The sequence below is a fragment of the Tiliqua scincoides genome, chromosome 9, assembly GCF_035046505.1.
Source record: "Tiliqua scincoides isolate rTilSci1 chromosome 9, rTilSci1.hap2, whole genome shotgun sequence".
Lineage (NCBI taxonomy): Eukaryota > Metazoa > Chordata > Lepidosauria > Squamata > Scincidae > Tiliqua > Tiliqua scincoides.
The window spans coordinates 43,632,630-43,644,606 of record NC_089829.1 but is presented as its reverse complement, the minus strand read 5'-3'; positions in this window follow the sequence as shown (position 1 = coordinate 43,644,606).

Sequence of the window (11,977 nt, the reverse complement as noted above, 5' to 3'; positions counted from 1 at the left end):
TTTGGTTCATTTTCATCCCCCCCCCAGTTGTATTACCAATGCACACATATGCCTTGACAAAACACAGAAATAAAAAAAACAATCAATGGGATCAATCAAAACAATCAAATGGCATCACCTGGCAGGACAAAGTTCCAAACAAAGTTCCAAACATGTATTCACTGCTGAAACAGAGACGCCTGCGTTGGCTTGGTCATGTCGTGAGAATGGATGATGGCCAGATCCCAAAGGATCTCCTCTATGGAGAACTCGTGCAAGGAAAGCGCCCTACAGGTAGACCACAGCTGCGATACAAGGACATCTGCAAGAGGGATCTGAAGGCCTTAGGGATGGACCTCAACAAGTGGGAAACCCTGGCCTCTGAGCGGCCCGCTTGGAGGCAGGCTGTGCAGCATGGCCTTTCCCAGTTTGAAGAGACACTTTGCCAACAGTCTGAGGCTAAGAGGCAAAGAAGGAAGGCCCATAGCCAGGGAGACAGACCAGGGACAGACTGCACTTGCTCCCGGTGTGGAAGGGATTGTCACTCCCGGATTGGCCTTTTCAGCCACACTAGACGCTGTGCCAGAACCACCTTTCAGAGCGCGATACCATAGTCTTTCGAGACTGAAGGTTGCCAATACAATACAATATGACCGCATCAGTATTTTACTGATGTGCCCATGCAGTCCTGTGCATTGGTAGAACACCATGGAGAGAGGACCTTGACACAATAATACTTGAAATCATATAAAGATTGCTTTGTTTAGGTGCAGTGTTTCATTAATGCATACAAGTACACATGCACAGGGGTAATGTGAGTGGGGGACAAGATGGAACTCTAAAGTGTAGCAAACATGCAACTTTTTCCATGCCGCAGTTGTACACTCAGGGCGATGTTAAGCCATTCTGGGATCTTAAGCTATGTCAACCCTAAGAGACCTCATCCCATAGCACTAGCCTCCAAGTGTTTGTTATTTTGACAAAAAAGCAAGATAAATAGAAATGTTAAAGTTTTATATTGCCGAAGTCACGCAGAGTTTGAAACATTTACATTCTTGTATTCCTTTTGCGATGTGATGTCCTAAGCCAGGGGTCTCCAAACCCCGGCTCGGGGGCCAGATGCAGCCTGCGGCAAGCCTCTGATCCCCTGAGAGCCTCTGGCCCAGTTGACCAAACAGAACCAGAATTATGCTTGTGGGGTGGGGGAATGGGGGTCCATTTAAGTGTGTGCTTTATTTCTTGAGCTGTGTTAATGCTTGGAGAAGCCTTGGACATTTGAGCCCATTCATTTATTCAATCATCTAAGTTCCTTCTCTAATGTATTTATAAAATTTTATATTTACTTTTTTTTTTACGGCCCTCGACACTGTGCCGGATATTTGATGCAGCCCTTCAGCCAAAAAGTTTAGAGGCCCCTGCTAAGACCCTGCTAAGCTGCAACTTACTGAGCTTGTGCATAAAGCCAGCAGTGCCTACAACTATTAAAAAATTTTTTGTTAAAGGCAAAACAATAAAACAGAACAAAGGAGTCTTTCTCATGCATGGGTTTCACTTCAGAATTCAGACAAAGTCATTCCAAATGCCAAAATCCAGGGAACAATGTTGGAACGAGGAGACTCTTGGATGCATCCCCATGAGTTCAAGAAGTCACCATGAGATCCACAAGCAAATGTCAGGTGGTGGTGGGGAAATGGGAGCCAATCTGCACATTTTTTTCCTCTTTTTTCAGGCAGATGGGCTTTTGCTAAAGAGCTGAGCTCATCATTGTCTTCGAAAATGAAAGGAGGAGACCTCCACTGTACAGCGGAATGCCAATTGTTAATATTTGGAGTCTTGAGTGTGACTCATGTAATATGTAATGTCTACTTCAGCACATCTGGTTAAAACAAAGAAAACAGATGTGCACATTTTTTGCTGGCATAGCCTCAGCTATTTGTTCAAGAAAAGTGCTGGTGTTTTTTTTGTTTGTTTGTTTGTTTTTTTATCCTCAACATTTGTTGAGACGGCCATGGTGGTCCTGGGTGAAGAAAGCGTGGTCTGGAGTGGAGCAGACTGAGTAGGAATAGTGGAATTAGGGATGGCGGTAGGATTGTCCTCTTTTGCAGTTATGGCATCTGGTCACCCTGCATGCGTGTTACCAGACAGGGCTGACTTTAAGCCCCAATTGCTCCCAATTTGGCCCTGTGCCTAAGGACCACCCCCCCAGCACTAGGATCATCCACTCTAATCTTGTCAAATATACACACAATACATTGCAACTAACTCCACATTGCAGGTTTTATTGAGAACAGAAACAATTTTAATTTTCTTTTGGATTCCCAAAAAGGCTAAAAGTTGTGTTTGTTTATATTTTGCATTTTTTTAAACTGTACTTGAACTACATAACATGTTAATTATAGAACAGCATGAAGCTTTATTTCTCTGAAAAATTTAAAAAGACTAATATGTAACTTTTTTCTAAGGTAATCTACACATTCTTCTTGCATGTAGGCTCACTTGGATGCAATGTTATATTAAAATGTGCTTAGATCCATTGCGTTAACGCAAGTGCACTTTTTAAACGCCTATTTTGATTGCTTTCCATCCTTCCACAGTGATAGAAAGTCTATAATAAATTTTTATTTATGATTCTACAGACCTTGGCTGTGAAACTGGGGTCCTGTGAAAGATGTTTCCAGTTGGGAGCCACAGCTCCTAAGGCTGAACAGGCTCCAAGGGGTAACTGGTGGGCCACTGTGAAATACAGAAAGCTGGACTAGATGGGCCTTTGGGCCTGATCCAGCAGGGCCTGATCCAGCACAGAAGAACACCCAAAAAAGGAGGCAAGACCCAGGGAAGTACCAACACCAGAGTCTATTTACAGGCAGTATTTACAAGTAGAAGGCAGTTCCAGAAATCGACAAGCAGAGGCAGTCCAGCAAACAGTCCAAATAGTCAGCAAATCAGGAGTCTGGCCAGCAGAGATTCATGCAGCAACTCACTCCTACAACTCACACAGTGGAGTGTGCTGGTTGGACATTTATACTCCTGTCAGCCAATGGGAAAGGCCATGACCTCATCACTGAGGAATGTCATTGCATCATCCTGGGCAGGGATTGCATCAGCTTTTCCCATCTCTACTTGTTCTGTGCAATGACTCAGCAGTTTGCCCTGATTGGTCCTTGCTCCCTTGTCTGACAGGTATGTGTACATCTGCTTACACACAGCAGTAGTCTGGTAGGCCTGCCTTATCCAGCCACCAAATTGCCTTACTGTATGGGGCACATACTGTAACATAAGTGATGCAGCCTTGCATAGTCTGTTTTCTGCTTCTCCTCCATAAATGTTAATACGGCTGGTGGTGGTTGGTTTACAGCAGTCACCTTTTCTTTTTTTCTGAAAGTGGGAACAAATTCTGTTATGGACATTGGACTGTGCTTGAAAACAGCATCCCTGTGGTGATGTCTCCACCCCTCTGCTTGCCTCAGTGGAATCTTCCAGACCTCAAGATGCTACCTTCAAAGATCAGAAGGGAGGGAAACAACAAGGAACAGATCCATACCTTCAAGTATGGTCTAAGTTTCCCAGAGACATCAGGCTAAGTACTGCAAGAAACAGAATGCTGGATTGAGTAAGATAGACCTTTTGGTTCGATGTAGGAGGGATCTTTTCCGGTTCCTGTTGCTCAGCAGCTCTAATCTCGTGGATGACAACCACATGTTGTGAGCATCCCTCCCTCCTTCTCACATTGCTGGAGGCCACCAAGGGCAGAGATTTTCACAGGCAAATAGCTGCAGAACAGTGAGATGCAGGCGTGGGAAAAGCAGCATGGTGATTCCACTTCCAACAATGTTCTCAGGATGAACGTAATGCCTGACGCTGATTTGAGCCTGCTAGTAGGGCCACACCCACTGTGGCCATTGGGACTACTGGCAGTTCAGATGCCACCACTATTTCTGTCCTCACTTGCATCTGAGCCACAGACTCACCTTAGAGGCACAGCTGCTCACCTCATGCCCTGGACAGGAATTCCCCCCCCCCCCCATTGAGAGAAAAGAGCAGCATGATTGATGGGCTGGTACCAAAAGATTGTGTTAGAAAATAGATGCACACTTTTGTGTTGCTAATGCATCAGAGTCACCTGATACATGATGGGAAAGAGAGAGGGGCTCAGAGTACATGTCATGGCAGTGAGAAGGAATTTAAAGGCGGTCTGCGCCTGAGATGTGAAGGAAGAGGATGATTTGAGCCCAGCTAAGGGCTCTGCAGAGCCTCTGGAGAAGGAGGCAGAGGCCTTGGAAAGGTGTGGTCTGGAGATTAGCTACCACCTTGCCTGAAAAAAGATGAGCTGGATCAGATTGAGTCTCACCTTGGGTGGGTGACTGGAATCCGCTGGCTCAAGGCAAAGGAATGTGGAAGGGCAAGAACTGGATAACATCCTGAAACCAGTCTGAGGCATGGTTTGCAGCTGCCTATGGAAGCCTGGAAAGCACAAGAACTATGCAGCCAAGATTATGATCGCACCATGAAGGGAAACTTCTGGAGGAAAGGAGGATTCCATGAGTTTCTTTCATCTTGTGTCCCCTTGGAGAGAATGGTGGGGTAGAAATGCTATAAGTAAGTAAGTGAGTGAGTGAGTGATGGCCCAATCCTATCCAATTTTCCAGTGCTGGTGTAGTTGTGCCAGTGGGGTGTGCTCTGTATCCTGTGGTGGAGGGGCAGTCACTGGAACCTTCTCAAGGTACGGGAACACGTGTTCCCTTACCATGAGGTTGCATTGTGGCTACACCGGAGTTGGAAAGTTGGATAGGATTGGGCCCTGAGTGAGTGAGTGAATGAATGAATGAACAAATAGAATAACACTTGTAAAAACCCCATTCAAAAAAAGAAAGGGATTTATAGTCAACCTGCCTATGAGTCTTTGACAAAGACTTTATATAAATACTCTTAGTATACTCAATATGCTCAGTATACTCAATATACTAATCAACTTAGTATACTCCTTCACTCTTCCTACACATGAGTAAAGAACAAAAGGGAGGGACAGAAAGAGGGCATGATTGGCCTGCCAGGGAATCCTTCACAAGCACCTCCCCACACGTCAGAAGGATGGCCTCTGAAGAGCCCTGAAACTTTTCCTGGTGTTTTGAGTTCACAGGAACTAGACCTAGAGGAGGAGGATAAGGAACTTCCTTATACCATCCAGGTCACACTGTCTACACTGTATTGTCTACATTCAGTGGATGCAGCACTCCAGCATTTCAGACTGGGGTCTTTCTCAGTCCTACCTGAAGATGCTAGCAACCTCCCACATGCAAAACATATTCCCTACCACTCACCCACAGCCCTTCCCAGATGGTAAGCTCATCTAATATTTTTTTAGGTAGAATGGGTAGAATGGGTTGGAAAACTTCCTTGCTGTATTCCGGTTCCGTTGACTATTCAGAACAGAGAAGTGGGCATTTTATGAAGGGAATGGAGTTTGCATGCATTTTCCACCCCCTTGCATTGTGTACGACTTCTTGGCTGCATTGCAACTCTACATCTGGGCATCTTAAGCAAGTGACCTTTCTTTGGCATAAATTATCCATGTTTAAAGCCAATCTGGGTAGCCTTCGTCAGCATCTATAGCCCAGAAGTCCGTATGCATTCTGAGTGGGATTGGAACCAAATGTCTGGTATTTTGGACACAACATAATCCTTTATATTAAAAACAAAAATTGTCATGGGCTGTTATTTATTCAAGATTTATTGTGGCTTTGGAGAAGCCAGCAACTCTATGATATTATTATTCTTACAGCTACAAACAAACAAAAATAAGTGAAGGAAAATGAGTTTCTCTTGCTATCTCTTTTCTTCCCATTTTTTTTTTTCCTTTGTCTCCTCTCACCAGTCATTTTCTTGTGTTTATTTGAGGTTTCTGCAAGAATTTATAACAAGGCTCCAAAATTAGGGCCAGCTGAAATAACAGCATTCCTTTGGCTGCACTGGATGAAACCTTAAGGAAAGGAAATGGGAGAGACAAAAGAGAACTTTTCAGAGAGGGCTCGAGAGAGCACCTAAATGTCTGTACCGTTTTGCTTATTTGACTTCCTAGACTGTAATGCTGTTTGCGGAGGGGAGGGCAGAGGGGGTATAGTGAATCCTCTGTGAAAAAATATCCAAGGATTATTAAAAGCTGCAGAGTGGGTTTCTCTTCTTACTTCCATCTCTCTCTCTCTCTCTCTCTCTCTCTCTCTCTCTCTCTCTCTCTCTCTCTCCATCCCCCAGTGTGGATTTAACCTTGCAGTTAATCATTAAATTATACTTGTGTTGCTCTCAGATGAGCTTTCCAAAAAAGTATATTTTCCCTTCCTGTTTAAAGGTTTGATGATTTGACCATCAACTGTACGCTATCCTTGCATTCTCAGGGGTCGTCTCATGTGAACGATGTACTGGCTTTGGAAAGCCTCTCGGAGGAGTGTGCACACACTTCAGGCCTTGTACTTTTCTCATTCTATTGTCTGAAAGAATAATAATAATAATAATAATAATAATAATAATAATAATAATAATAATAATAATAATAATAATAATAATAAAGAGGCATAGCCTGAGAACCGCTGATTCCAACTGAATATGTATTTCAAGGAAATAAAACACACCATCTGTATCTAATAGAACTGCAAACTTTAAGTGGCTTTCGGCACAATCTATCCTGTGCTGGAACAGACAAGCCAAGAAGCTTGCGCTGTATCCAGCACAGGATAGAGGTCAGAATCGGCTCAGCCAGAGGTAAGGGGAAACTTTTCCCCTTACCCCTGGGTAAGGCGTCCTGGCCCCTATGGGTCTCCTCAGACTTGTGGCACCTCCGGAGGTGGCACAAGACCAAGGAGAGTGGAGCAACTTGAAGCCGCTCTGAACTCCCTGGGAACGGGGGTTGGCATCCACCATAACTGCTGGATCCCAACCCTGCCTCCTGCTCCCCAGTAACCTGCCCACCATCCACCCTCACCCTGCCCCAGAATGCCTCCTGGGACCTCTAGAACCATGTGGGTTTCTCGGAAGCACAGTTTAAAAGCCTGGGGAAGCTTCAGTAAGCTTCCCTGGTGTGTCCTGGAGTTGCATGAGGCTCTGTGCACTCCAGGTAAGTTGTGGGGGCAGATTTGCATGCATAAGGACAGCATCCCTTGGGGGGGGCACCATAGCTGACCTTTGCCCTGGGGCGCGGCGGGGCAGGGGAGGTCCGCCACTGGCAGGGAGGTCACAGGCAACCTCCCTGCACCTCAGAAGGCCTCCCTGAAGATTCTAAAAGGCACTTCTAGTTGCTGGTGTTGTCACCCCAATGGACTTCATTATCTGCAGAATTAGGTATCCGTGAGGGGTCCAGATCCCCCACCGATACCAAGTAACCACTGTACACATGTACTGGTGGCAGCTAAATATTTCTGGTTCTGTTGCAGACTACCATTTTTGGCCCTGGGAAAGAGATGAGTCTGGGGGCAAGAAGGAAGCACCAGTGTAAAGGCCCCTTTCCTGATCACCACAGGTTTTGGGGTGGGGTGGGGGAGGACCTAATCAATCTGTCCAGGTTTCTCAGGCTGCCTGAGAACTGGCCAAAATGGTTTTCTCTGTGAAGGGGGTCGGGAAAATGTGAAGGGTAAGTTGCATCAGTGCTAGTCCTCCCAAGGCAAAGAACTGAATGGAGTGTGGTCATCTATAATACTAGCAAAGCTGGATTCTGAAAGAAGAGCTCTGCTGGAGTTACAGGAAGGTTGTGCAGCTTTCAAACTTTATTAGCTCTCCTTCTGAATAAACCAAGGAGCCTGCCGATATCTGCATTCTCTTTCCGCCACCACCCCCTGCAAAGCAAAATCACGTTCAAGCCATCAAGACTGAAGCAATCAAAGAGACTCTCCCCAACGAAGATGGATACGGCACTAGAAACCTAATCTTCGAGGTAATCATTAGCAGACGTTTGAAAGTGCGGGGCAACCGCTGGGCCGCACAATTTGTGCAACTATTTTGCCACAGACGAACACCAGGACTGAAGTATGACTGGGAATAAAATAATAGAATATATAACAGCGACTCACAAATAATGGAAACACAGTTCACAAAAGCAGCTTTTTTTTCCCTCTTCCTCCTTGAGGTCTTTCAAAGGACTGTGATGGTCTCAAAGTGGAAGAAAATTAGACCAATAGGACAAAAAAAAGAACCTCTCGCCTTAGTTGGTTTCATGATCAAATATGAGCCGTGGGTGAGCTCTAAGAATCACAGTGTTTTTGCAAAAGACAGACTGCCCATGTTTCTCCCACATTGTCTGTGATGCAGCCAGAGTGATACAGTGTGTGTTGCATTCATTGGTGTGTGTGTGTGTGTGTGTGTGTTATTGGACAGCCAGCAGATAGACTGCATGATCGTCTATGGGCATTACTGGACCGATGCCATCCATTTTGCCGGCATATGCCCAAGGAGAGAAAGGGGCAGTTGAGAAAGAAGGGATAAATTCTACTGCACTCTGGTGCTGCCGAAATCCCACCCTCCCCTTTCCCACCCCTTGAACCTCCCTGAAACTCATCCTGGCCTCCACGTCCCCACCCGCACATGCCAATTTACCGGCACTGACTGAGGCCTCTGGAGCTGCTGCCATCCACATCATGCCATCATTCATTTGTGGCAACAGCCCAGAAACACACGTAGTAGCATAACTGGAGGGGGGCAAAATGGTAAGTACTGCAGGTGGCCCAAGGCTGCTGTCATGTGCTCAGTAGCATAGCTGGGGGGGAAACTGTAAGTAACACAGGCTCCACAATGCGCCATGTAAGCACCCCCTCCCACTCACCATTCTGGGCCGTGATGGCAATGCGCAGGAGTTGCTGTTTCATTTGATAAGCATTTGCACGTTACCATCACTGCCCAGAATGGCGAGTGGAAGGGGGTGCTTACATGGTGCATTGTGGAGCCTGTGTTACTTACAGTTTTCCCCCCCAGCTATGCTACTGAGCACATGACAGCAGCCTTGGGCCACCAGAAAGCACCCTGCGCTGCTAGAACGTGAGTTCTGGCAGCACAGGATGACCATGGGATTGGACCCAAAGATTCTTAACCTTAAACATGAATAGGGCAATGAATAGCCTCCGAGTATTTTTATGTCAATTCAGAAGTTTCACATTGTCTGAGGACTGTGACCCAGGCCTTAGCTCTCCTGTGGGAGGACTTGGAGCACTTACGGGACATGTGGTAGCTTGCTAAGCTAGGTTGTCCATGATGCAAATGAGCCCATTCACATTGGGTGTCAAACTGGGGCTGGAACAGAGGGGTGGTGAACAGAGCAACTGGAAGGAGCCAGTGAAGAGGCCAGGTCTGTCTGCAGTCATGGAATGGGAGGTAACCCATAGACAGAAGTAGCCTTCTTACCTGCCCCTTCCTCCATGCGGGTCCTTAATCAAAGCAGGTGACTGGGCTCTCTCAGAAATGTAGAGTACAGTGACATATGGGGAAGTCCACGGCTGGGGAGGCACCATGCACAGAACTCCTGGTGGTGTCACACCACAAAGCATTCTGGGGGCACCCAGGAGCCCCGGCGCCTGTGCAATCGCAGTGGAGGCTGAGCTCTCACTGGGTTAGCTGTAGTCTTTGGAGGAGACTTGGAGAGACTCTGACAATCTTGGAGAGCCTCTCAGAGAGACGAGGGCTTGCGGCAGTGACTGCTCATCCTCCCCTGTGGCTGCACAACCACTCAGGAACTGGGTGGAGTGCACACAATCACAGGGGAGACTATGCTGGTAGGGGACGCTTAGCCTCCCCTGACAGCATGTTCCTTGTAGAGCATCCTGCTAGCAATCCTGGGATGCTTCACAGTTCCTGCTTTGATTCAAGAATCTACAATGAAGAAAGAGCAATGTAAGGGGGGTGGGGATGGCAAAGTGATGCCCTGCCTTAGGAAAGCCAATAGCTTCAGCGGATCCAATTGATTCATACATCATATACATCCCATTGATTCAGCCCCCTTTTTTCTTTTTCCAAGAGCTTCTTCAAACCCAGAGCTGGGAATTGGAGGGTAGGACCAGCAGGTCTAAGTTCACTTCCTCTTCTCCATTTTTTCATGCCTCTGAATTTGTCTCATGAACGGGGCTTCTCTGAAGAGAAACAGTGAAGACCACACATGTTCCCCTGTTCACGCAGTGTGAAGGACTTTGCACAGAGCATTGTGGGAATTTTGAAACTGTCAGATCATGGCCTGTCTTATTTCCTGTTCAGTGCTCACTGGTGTTTTGAACATGTAATAGTAGTGCTACTACTTTAACAGAATTAAAAGTAGTAACTTTTTTTACACCATTGGTTCTTTTCAACTTATTTACATGCATCTGTCACTGACCAGAGGACCAAGGATCACGGGAAGGTTACAGCTCACTCCCTCCATGCTTTTGCTTTGACAAGACTCAATGTATTTATAATGTTTATGGTAATAAAATATATGACCCATTGTCTCATCATGCTTGACCTCAAATATAATTTCGCTCTGGTTCATTTATTTACGTAGAGAAACAGACGTTAATTCAGTGGGTTGGATGGAGGATCATGGATTAAGTTTTATAAAGGTCATGACATGCCGAGTTTAATATGTACGCTCATGTTGAATTCAGGCATAATTTTAAACCAAGTTATTTTAAGTGAAAATACAATTTATTTTCAAATTTCATAAATTTCAAATTTATTTTAATTTCAGGAAAGTCATTTTTACCCACTCTGATTTCAAAGATGCCCTGTTCTCTAGATTGCATGTGTTGACGTTCAATGGATTTACTGCAACTTTATGAATGTAAATGTCTAGTGGAACATACGCTTTGAAACACGGACGGCTTTGCTTCAAAAACTTTTACCGGCTCTTTTATTTTTGGTGTACACTAAAAAAATTTGCAGGTTTGAGAAGAAAGCAAGTAATAAAGTTGATCAGAGCACTCTCTGCTTTAAAAGACAACCAGCAGGAGACCAAAAAAAGACACTCTGAAATGTACGTGCTTCAGGTCACTGCTCAGTACTAAACAGCAATCAGCTGATCAGAACAAAATCAGGTTTCAGTGAACCCCTCATTTAATGGGCCCTGATTTTAGAAATGCCAGGTGTCCTCTGCTTCATTAACAACTTGTCTCAGATGTTTTGCACATGTGCATTGCCATCAATGCACCTGGATTTAATGGACTTTTGGCATTGGACATCCCTTCCGTCCATTAGTTTGTTAAATGGAGAGTTCACTCTTTATCAATCATAGCATTAGAGAACAGCCTTCCTGGATCAGACTATCTAGTCCAGCACCCTTTCTAAAAGCCCACCAGATGCTTCTGGGAAGCTCTTAAGCAGGATATGAAGGAAGAAGCCTTATCCTGAATTTTCCCCCACACCCCACTACTCACAGCAGCCAATATTCAAGTATAAACTCTCTATGAACATGGAGGTATAATGGAACTGAATGAGCGCATTGAGAGGTACCATTTCACCATTTAATAACCATTTGTCTTATCCCTTCTAGCAACTGTTACCCTGCAGATGCCTGATCTTGTCTGATCTCGGAAGCTAAGCAGGGTCAGGCCTGGTTAGTACTTGGATGGGAGACCGCCTGGGAATACTGGGTGCTGTAGGCTTCTACCATCGTCTTTCGAGACTGAAGGTTGCCAACCATCTTATCCCTTCTTAAAGGCATCTCAGTCAGTGGCCATTGTCACTTGTCACTTGTGGCAGTGGAACCCACATATATCGTTCATCAGTTCAGAGAAACTTTGCTTGGCCCTCTACTTCTTCATATTAAGTGAGCACGCTGCAGGTGACCATGTCTTTCCACGCAGCCTGTGGTGGCTGCAGGGCCAGCTTTAGGCCAATTGGGCCCTACACCTGAGGGGCCACACGCTAAGTGGCAAGTGGATTCCCCGCACCCACAGATGGCACATTTCTCTTCAACTCATGCTCCTGCATGGAGTCCTCCATACCGGGACATTGTGAGGCTGGTGTGGTGAGGGAGATTCACCATTGGAAGGCCCTG